Raw genomic sequence first — 9,821 nt, 5'->3', positions numbered from 1 at the left:
ATCAAATTCTACAAGTTTGTTTTTCCCTGATCAAATGAAAGACACTGCAGTGTCTGATAAAATGAAATGTAATTTTTTTTTCAGTTTAAAACAATATCTCACAATGGTACATATACTAGCACATACATGTCATATGTTTCGGTCTTTTTCTTCCAAGGAGGAGATAATTTTCTTGTATTTTTACTCTACAATTAAGGTCATTGATAAATTGCAAAAAGGGGTCAGGATAAAGATACCATCTTTCTGACCAGCAGATGTCACTCTCTGTGCATGATCGGTTGAAAGGAAACTTAACCACATACGAGATTTTGCCAAATATATATGATTTTAAACATCTCTAGATGGGATTAGTAGCTCACATTAAAAATGCCCCACCTGAGCCTCTGCTGGCTCCAAATTGGCAGACAGAACTCTGGTGGAGCCAGTAACTACCAAACTGCAAGAAATCATTGGGAAACAAGAATGGAAAAGAATATTTATTAGGCTTTTTCTCTAAAACAAACCTGAGTATATGGATTTTTTGACATCTTGGCTGCTTTGCTAAGCTACCAAAAGCTAAGCTACTTGAAGTGTGTGGACAGGTCAGCATTTTCAGACAATGCAATGGGAAAACCAAATAGGGTGTTTAAAGGGTGAACTTTATGGTATGTGAATTACAGCTCAGTTTTATAGAAATTAGGCTCTTGGTATTTATAGTATAGAATCTTTGAGTACAAAGTTACATCAAAGTATTATAAGTGTAGCTTTATAACTACCAAGCATTTGTAAAAGTCAAATTTGACCTTAATTTGAAAGGCAGCTATAAGGTAATTAATTTGTTGTATTTTGTATTTTATCTTCTGAGTATAAAAAGAGGCCTGTAATTTAAACTTGAGCCAATACTCCATTCATTCATTACCTGACTGCCATTAGCCCCCACTCTGGTGGACCATAGTAATGCTGGGTCTCAGGAATTATCATCAGTTCAGGGCCACTGCCTCTTACCAATACCCAGAAGATCTGAGGATTTTCTTTCTTCATAATACACAATCACCCAATCAAAGACCGCAGGTCTCTGGGGAAGACTTGGAAGAAGGTTTATAGCATATATGTGGTAGTGTTGCAGAATTGTTACAGGAAGTCAGCATGTCCTTCAATCAAGGAGCTCTGGATCTGACAACTAGCTCAGGTGGAAAGTGAGGAGAGACTATGACCCTCTCTGTAGTCTGACTTTAGTCACATTTCTGAGCATCAGACTAAGAGTTTTCCCTGTTGTATAGATCCAGCAATATTTTATTAGACTAACCATCTATCTCACTGCTAGGTCCACTGTACCAATTAGCTTCTGTATTATTCAGGGTTCTCCAGAAAAACAGAACCAATAGGGTGTAAGTATATACACACATATATACATAGAAGATTACATGGATAAGAGATTTATTATAAGGATTGGCTTATGAAATTATGGAGGCTGGCAAGTCCAAAATCTGTAGGGTAGGCCAGCAGGCAGAGAGTTAGGAGAACTGGTTCTGCAGTTTCAGTCTGAAGACAGTGAGACAGTCTGCTAGAGAATTCTCTTGCTTGGGGAGGATGGTTTTTTTTCTGTTCAGGCTTTCCATTAATTGGATGAGGCCCTCCCACATTAGAGGGCAATCTGCTTTACTCAGTCTACCAATTTAAATGTTAATCTCATTAAAAAGCACCCTCAGACCCCCAGAATAATGTTTGACAAGCTAGGCACCCAGAGACCCAGCCAAGTTGACATAAAACTAATCATCACACCTGCTATCTGTGATCCCTGTGGGTCAAAACACTCTGATTCAATCATTTTGTCCCTGCTGTGTATTATGGTAAATGCAGCCACCTTAACTCTGGTGACTGAACACTGCCACTGGCCTCTGCTACTGTAGGATCCTATCAGCCACACTGAAAGTGAAGGCAAGGAAGGCTCAGAGTGAGCAGGGGTTTAGATTTTCAGCTTCATCAGAGTCCATGCAGATGTCCTCATTCCAAATCTTGGGGACACTCTCCCAATCCTCATCCTAACTTTGCCTGAGAAATACAGGCTGTGGATTCAATTTACATCTAATTCTGCCACCCTATTAAATATTGTATCCAAATTTGCAACTACAAGAGATATAAGACACTTAGGGCTGCTGTAGAATCTCCCTAGTTCTCTAACGAGGACTTGAACTGACATTTTAAAGAACTGTGTTCATTTTCTTCTTTAAGCACTCCAGTGCACTCCAGTCCACCCCCACATACAGTCCTTGTAGTCATTATTCCCAGCAACCCCCTGGCCCCACATCGCACCTGCTTCAGGAGGTTCTTCATCACAATAATTAATAACCACTAATATGATGAATCAGTGTCATTCCATGACATGGGTGACCAGCATCCCATTTCCATGAAAAGGGGCTCCATAATTCACTCAAGTCCAAAGATAAACCCAAACACCTGAAAAAATTCCATCTTTGAGAGCCTCTTTCCTGAGACTACTGGTACTAATTTCTGTATCAGTCAATAGACTGAAACTCCACCAGTTACTTTCACAGAGAGAATTTAATACAAAGAATGGCTAACCAGGTATTGGAGAACCGAAAAGGCAAAAGGAATACCGTAGTAAATTCTGAAAGCATTTACCTTCCCTGGGACCGGGAGAACAAGAAGAGTTTGAGATTAATACAATTTAGAAACTTAGATAAAAGGTCCATGGAGCTGGGACAGAGAAGATACCTGCCAGCTGACACCAGGATGTGTGGAAAACCATAATGAGGCTGTTTCTGAGATTGTGGAAAAAATGAAAACTTGAACCAACTGCTCCTACAGGAAATATCTGTCATTGTCAGGGTGAGGAGCTGTTGCTTGGGTGACACTGACTCGCAGGAAGCAAAGCAGAAAGGAAGTTCCTTGCCTCTCTAGACTTCTAGGCTCCTTCTAGTGTCCTCTGTTGACAGACCAACAGAATGCCACCTGGCACAGGAGAAATGTGATTTACAAAGTCCCAGCCCTGGCATCATCATGCAGCGGAGTTTGAAGCTATGAGAGTATAGCCTAATAACCGTGTGTGTGTGTGTGTGTGTCTGAGCCAGTGTGTGTGTGTCTGAGCCAGTGTGTGTGTGTGTGTGTGTCTGAGCCAGTTCAAAGTGAGTTCCCAACAGCACCCCTCCACATTTCAGCGTGCATCTCCTAAGGACATAAGGACATATATAACCACAAAGCCATCATTCACCCAACAGATTTAGCAGTAATTCCCTCATATTGTCTAATACTCAGACAATATTCAAAGTTCCTCCAATCTCCCCAAAAATATCTTTTCTTCCTAATTTTCTGGACCACATTTAAATTTTTTATGTCATTAACATTTTAAAGAATGTCCCACTCTCTGAATTGATTGTTTTCTCCTATATCATTTTATTAGTCCCTCTATTCTGTATTTTTTCTGCTAATCAGTGGTTAGTTCTAAAGGCTTCATCATATTCAGGTTAAAATCCTTAATGCATCATATAATGTCAGGTTGTTATACCCTTGGTGATGCTAAATTTTCTTATTTGGTTAACAGAATGGCCATTAAATCTCTCCATTACAAAGGTAGTTTTTCCCTCTGAATTTCTTTAAGAGTGTGTGTTATTTTTAATATGTAATACAGGCATTATAGTAAACTGAAACAGTGCAGTGAAGGCTTTACCTCCCACCTCATCCCTCAGCTCCACAGTCCTCCTCCCCAGAGGCAGCCCTGTTACAGGGTTATGTGTTTAAAGAGGATATAGTTACACATCAGTGTTACGTGTGTGGCCTTTCTTCTTCATAAGCAGTAGCACATTAAACACTCTTAGATGCTTTAAGGTTTTTAATTTTTTTTATGCCCATCATGAATTAAGGAGATCTGAGACATGGAGAGTTAAGGGTCTTCTGCATGCTATTTAAAAGATATTTGTAGAAGTCTTTTGAAATGCAAGACTTAGGGAGATGTCTCCTTCCACTTCACAACAGCCAACAAATAAAAAAACTTCTTTCTAGCCATGAGAAAAAAATCTCATTTATGTGATTTAATCATGCCCCATTTCATTAGTCTGGGATTGCTGCTGTGTTCCTAGCCAAACAACAGGCATAGACCTTTTATTTCCCATATTCCCTTCCAAAATTATACTGGCAAAGTGTGGCAAAGCCTTGGTTTCTATACTTGTCCATAGGCTACTTTCTCAAAGCTTGATTCTATAAAGCAGGTGCCTCTAGACCTTAGCAGCACATTTTCCTCAAATCAAATGTCTGTTCATTTCTGATCCACGCACTCAGTTGAGAAACCTCATCAAGAGCTTTTTGTATCAGATTCCAAAATGAAGTCACTCCAACTGAGGCCCTTCAAGTTACATCTGGAAACTGGTTGGATCTTTTTGGGTCATTTCCCATTAAATATAAGTGGAGTCTATTTCAGTCTATTTCATTTATACTGGGACTCTAACTGGCTCAGGGGTTTAACTCTGCTTAGTCCGAAGAGCCTCTCAGAACTCTCCTTCCAGTGAAAACTGCTCTGCCTGTTAAAGCCCTCTACCCAGTCAACTGAGGTCTAGTAGAAGGAACTTAGGACTGGGCAAGATCTGAGCTCTCCTCCCAGCTCTGTAACCCCGGGAAGATGACCTGCTTCTGTGGCTCCTTCCTTTGGCTGTATAATGGGAGAAACACTTGTCCCAAACTTAGAAGATTGTACAGACTGCTCTTTGATATGCTTTTTAAAAAGAAAATGTATAATTTACTATTATTAACTCTTGGAACAGTCTGCCACATCCCCTGATCCAACTCATCCACAAGAGCAAAGGAAGAATTTCCAAGAGCTGCAACACAGTACATCCTTTATTTTTTATCTCATTGAGGGGAGGAAGAGTACTGAATAAGGAGTAGAGTCCCATGGTTTAAAAATCAAATTGTTCCAAAAGTCATACAGTGAAAAATGAGTCTACCTCTTACCACTATTATCCAGTTCCCCTCCCTGAGACAGCTGCTAGTGTTAACAATTTTATGTCCTTCCTGTGATAGATTACGCTGACACATCCATGCATATCTGTGTGCCTTTTCTTTACCTCTTCTCTTTTTAACTTGAATGGCAGCAAACTACACACTTATTTTTTTCTCATTAAACACTGTATCTTGGAGATAATTCCATAGTGGTACATAGAGTTCTGCCTCTATTTATGTATATATAATGAATTATTTAATTAGTCCCCTATTGCTAGGCATTTAGATTGTTCCCAGTCTTTTATTAGTTCAAACAGGTTGCTATGAATATCCTTATATTCACTTCCAGTATACATTAATGGAAATAGAGCAGCTATGTCAAAAAATAAATTATGTATTTTTAACGTTCATAAATTTGCAAGCTTTCCTTGCAATTCAGCTATCATCTTATTTCATTCAAAGTGACATGATACACAGAGTAGTCAACGTTCACTCCAACATCACATCATGGTCCTTCTGTGGAATAGCAGCGAGTCCTCCCTATCAACAGCCATCTCCCCAGAGCTGCTGCATTTATTTGTGAGACCCCATCTGGAATGATCTCATTCTGGAGAACTTCACAGCCTCAAGGCCCCAGGTTGAAAATAGCATTGACAACTTGGGTCTTAGCCATTAGCTGTTTGGAAGGATTCACAAATCATTTTTAAACACTCTTGTACAAAAATTGCACAAAGGAAAGAGTTGAGAAAGGCAAAGAGAAAGGCCAGGAAGGCCTACATTTTAATAATAGTTGTAAGTCAGAAGATTGTGGACTTCCTTTCTCTTGACTCCACAACTACCAAGTCGCTGAAGGTCTCTGGCCCCCTTTGGCCCATGTGTAAAAGGAAGACCATGAGCCAAATCAATCCTCAGGACCTTTCCTCCTCTGAGATTCTCAAGATTCAGATGCAGTGTGGGTCAGGGGCATCTGTTCTCCCAATCTCACCGTATTCAAAAAGCAAGAGATGTCACAAATCAGTACATGATTGATTTCCAAATGGGTGGTACAATAGGGAAGGCGGTTAGACCCTGGTGTGCTGGTAAACAGGCTGGGAGCTGAGTTGGGGAAAGAGAGCCTTGATTTATAGTATTTGCTGATTTCTGTGGTGTAATTATTCCCACCGAGACGATTTGAAACTGCCAACATGACATAACTAAAATCAGTTGAGAAGAGAGGCAGAGAATTGGCTGCTGGCTCCAGGAAAGCAAAGCACCAGTTAGGAATACAAACAAAGTATTTTCTTCAGACTGTTCTGTGTCAAGAGAACTTTATGAAGGAGGATGGACTGAAACTACCCACTGAAGGATACTACAGTAGGACTCTTCCCATGGTAACTGACTGGAGCCATTCAAACTAGCTTAAGGCAAGAGAAAGGATATTCAAATAGGAATGTTTCAGCACAAATATCTGAACAAAGGGCCCAAATAAATTAGTCTTAGCACTCTTCCTCCACCTTTCATTTCCTCTTGAATCTTCTCTATCTGTGTATTAATGTCATTGTCTCTTGCCATAAGTGGACTCTCTCCAAATGGCAGGAAATATGGCCTGCAGCAGCCCATGGCTGTACAACCTTACAGATGGTAATTCAGAAGAGCAAGTGCACCCTCATGGAGGTCACATGGAAAGACTCTGACTGGCTCTGCTTAGGTCTCATGCCCACCATCTGAACTTTTAACTGGGCACAAGAAGAAAGGGTACCAGGTCCAGATGCCCCTGTCCCTACCGCCAGAGGACAAGCAGAGCATAGGATGGACCTCTTTCCCTACTACCACCCAATATGCATGAGAATTATCCAAACAGAATTCCCCAATGAGCAAAGGGATACTGTGCAGATAAAAGCTGTGAATTTCTTTTAGACATACAGGTAAGGCTTTAAGACGTAGAGCAGCAGAAGAGTGGGTACTAATTAGAGGCAACTGTGTAAGTGGAGGTGCAGAAACGTAAATGTTGAAGGAGCATTCTGCTAGATTTAATAGAGAATGAAGTGAATTCAGAATCACTGCACCACAAATTCCAACGTGGGCCTCCAGGAATCATTCCTGGACCACCACCACGGTACTGACAACCTCCTCCCCCAGCAAAATCCAGAACAGCTACCACAATCGAGCCTAGAGTTCAGGGAACCACCAGATAACTCTGGCTACAGGACCACACCGTCTTAGGTGTGACAACCAAAAACCTCTCAGACATTACCAATATCCTGAGAAGGGCAAACTACCCTCCACTGAGAACCACTGGCCCATGGCAACTTGCTGGCTCAAAATGCTCCGTCAAGATTTATGTTTCTGCACCTCCACTTACACAGTGTCCTCCTGAGAGCAGGAGCTGCTGGTAGAACTCCAGAGCCATACTGTGCCTTCGAGGTCAGCACCAGCAAAAGGGATCCCTTCCAGGCTGCTGCTTCCTCTCCACCTGTCTCATTTCTTTTTCCAAACTCAGTTTTGAATTCAGGTTTGCACACAGTGCACAGGATTGGCTAGACCTAAATTGCAATGACAACCCTAGCAGCGAGGACTGCAGGAAATGGGTTAGTTGTGCAGCCTCTGTAGTGTTGGAAGGCACACCCAGAGAGGTTTGGGAAGATGCAGAAGAAGCCAATCCACCACATCTGGCATATGGCTGCCCCTGCTGGGTTGTAAACTCTATGCCAATCAATGTCATAACGTCATTCATCTTCTCTACATGCTGGGCATATTCCCTAGATATGAATGGAACTATGAAATCAAACACGGGGAAAGCCATCCTCATTCCTAAATGCTTTGTATGTTCCTATAGCTCCACATTTGCCTCTTGGAACAATTTGTGTTGTCATTTACTTTCCCCGTAGACCAGAAGTTTATCTCCTTGTCCTTGTACTCATAACCATAACAAATGTTTGTGGACTGAATTAAAGACAGAAACAGGCTAGAGGGGGAAGTTCTGAGCCCCGTTCTCACTTGAGGCTAACAGCTCCTAGAGCAGCCATGCCATGAGTATTCTGGGTTTCCTTTCTTGTGAAGCCATCACCATCACAAGAACCTACAGGACAAGGCCCAAAGTCTCTGCTCAGTTTCAGCAGACCCAGATTCTAGGTCTCCTCCAAAAGTTGGAAAAAAACATCTGCTCCCATTCAGTTAGCGAGTAAACACTTATTAAACGTATTAAACGCTTGCCAAGTACCCTATACTTTTCTTTAACCATTACTTTACCAAAAAATGTAAGTCAGCGATTTCAACCTCTACAGTGTAGCCCTGTGGGTAACCCACATTCCTACTCTACCCTAGGAGAGGGACTTTCCTGTGCCCTTTAGATTATGAATGGCCTCCATGCATTCTAAGCAGGGTTTCCTAAACTTTTTCATTCCCAATACATCTGGGAACAGACCAAGAGAGAGTGACAGATGGAGGTCCCCTTTCCAGCCATGTATGAATCAACACACTACTTCACATGCTATCTTTCATTCATATTTAGAGCTATGCCCAGAAAAAAGTCAGTCACTTCCCCTACACCTCCCCCCACTACCCAGTTCTATACTCAGTGTTCCTTGCTGTAACGCTCATTTCACTTGTATTCTCCCAACTCAAAGCCATGAGGGCAGGCACCCAGCCTATCTGGTATATCTCCATAAACCCAGCACCTAGCTCAGGGACTAACACATAATAGATGCTTAGTTAAGTATTTGTTGAGCCCAGTAACTTTCAGCCTCAAATTAAATGTATGTAATATTAGTAATAGTTCTCTACATAGTTCAGTGGCTTCCCAAACAACTTGATGGATCAGTGTGCCAACTTTGGGTGGGGAAGACAGTGCAGTAATATAATTAATATTCACCCTACTTTTCGGATCTAAAACACCATCTGTGAGGAAATTGACATGCATTAGAGTTTGAATGCTTACCTGCATTAAAATTCTGACTGTAAACCTTGGGTCATATACCATCTGCTAACCAGATGCTCTGGTAGCTAGCAGAAGAGACCAGTGTAAGGTCTCTTACACTGAGAGAAACAAAAGTCGGGCCTCTGATGATTTTTCTTTCCTCTAGTGCCTGCTTGCTACCTAAAGCGATCACTCTGCCTGTTCTGAGAGTTGGGACCCTGGAGCATGCACACTTCTCTCAGTGATGTGAGGCTGGGCCAGAGACTCAGTGAGGCCTGTGAAGCCTCACCTTCTGGGAGAAGGGAGCTGAGGGCTAGGACACATGGGACACAGGGCAGGGGGACCTGTCCATACTATTATACATGTGTACACCCATATCTGGACAAAATCCATACCAAGGCATATATACATATAAACACACACAAACCACTGTACAAACAGGTGCCACACAGACACATTCTGTGGTCATGCACACTCATACATGCATAAACATGTACCCAATGCACAGATATCCAGCCACTATCGCCTACACCTAGCAATTGAAGTACACTTCTTTACTTGCAATCTGGTAGCTAGTGGAAGAAAGCAGTGGACGCAATCTTGGACTACACTGCACTCTTGGCCAGGTGAGTATGTGTGTGCATGCACCAATCCTGATGCACGTTTGGACCCATGTACTTACGAATGCACACACACAACTAATTACACACGCACGATTCATATTCACTTTCAAGCACATGAACATTCAGTGCACAGGGAAATGTACATGTTATCGGCTGTCACGCCCACATGCACTCTCAGATCCACAGTGACATGGATGTTCTCATGCGCTCAGATGCATGCCTACGCCTGGCTAACAAGCACTTTCGTGCACGTAAACCTCCAAATATACTGACAAGTTCCACACAGGGATGCACTCACTCAAGTCATCCCGAGCACTGCAAGATTTTTCCAAACGGCCGCGGAAGCGAGAGCGGCGGGCCGGCCCACGTGA

This window comes from Manis pentadactyla, chromosome 2, assembly GCF_030020395.1.
Source record: "Manis pentadactyla isolate mManPen7 chromosome 2, mManPen7.hap1, whole genome shotgun sequence".
In the NCBI taxonomy this organism is placed as follows: domain Eukaryota; kingdom Metazoa; phylum Chordata; class Mammalia; order Pholidota; family Manidae; genus Manis; species Manis pentadactyla.
Note: the sequence above shows the minus strand (reverse complement) of the source record.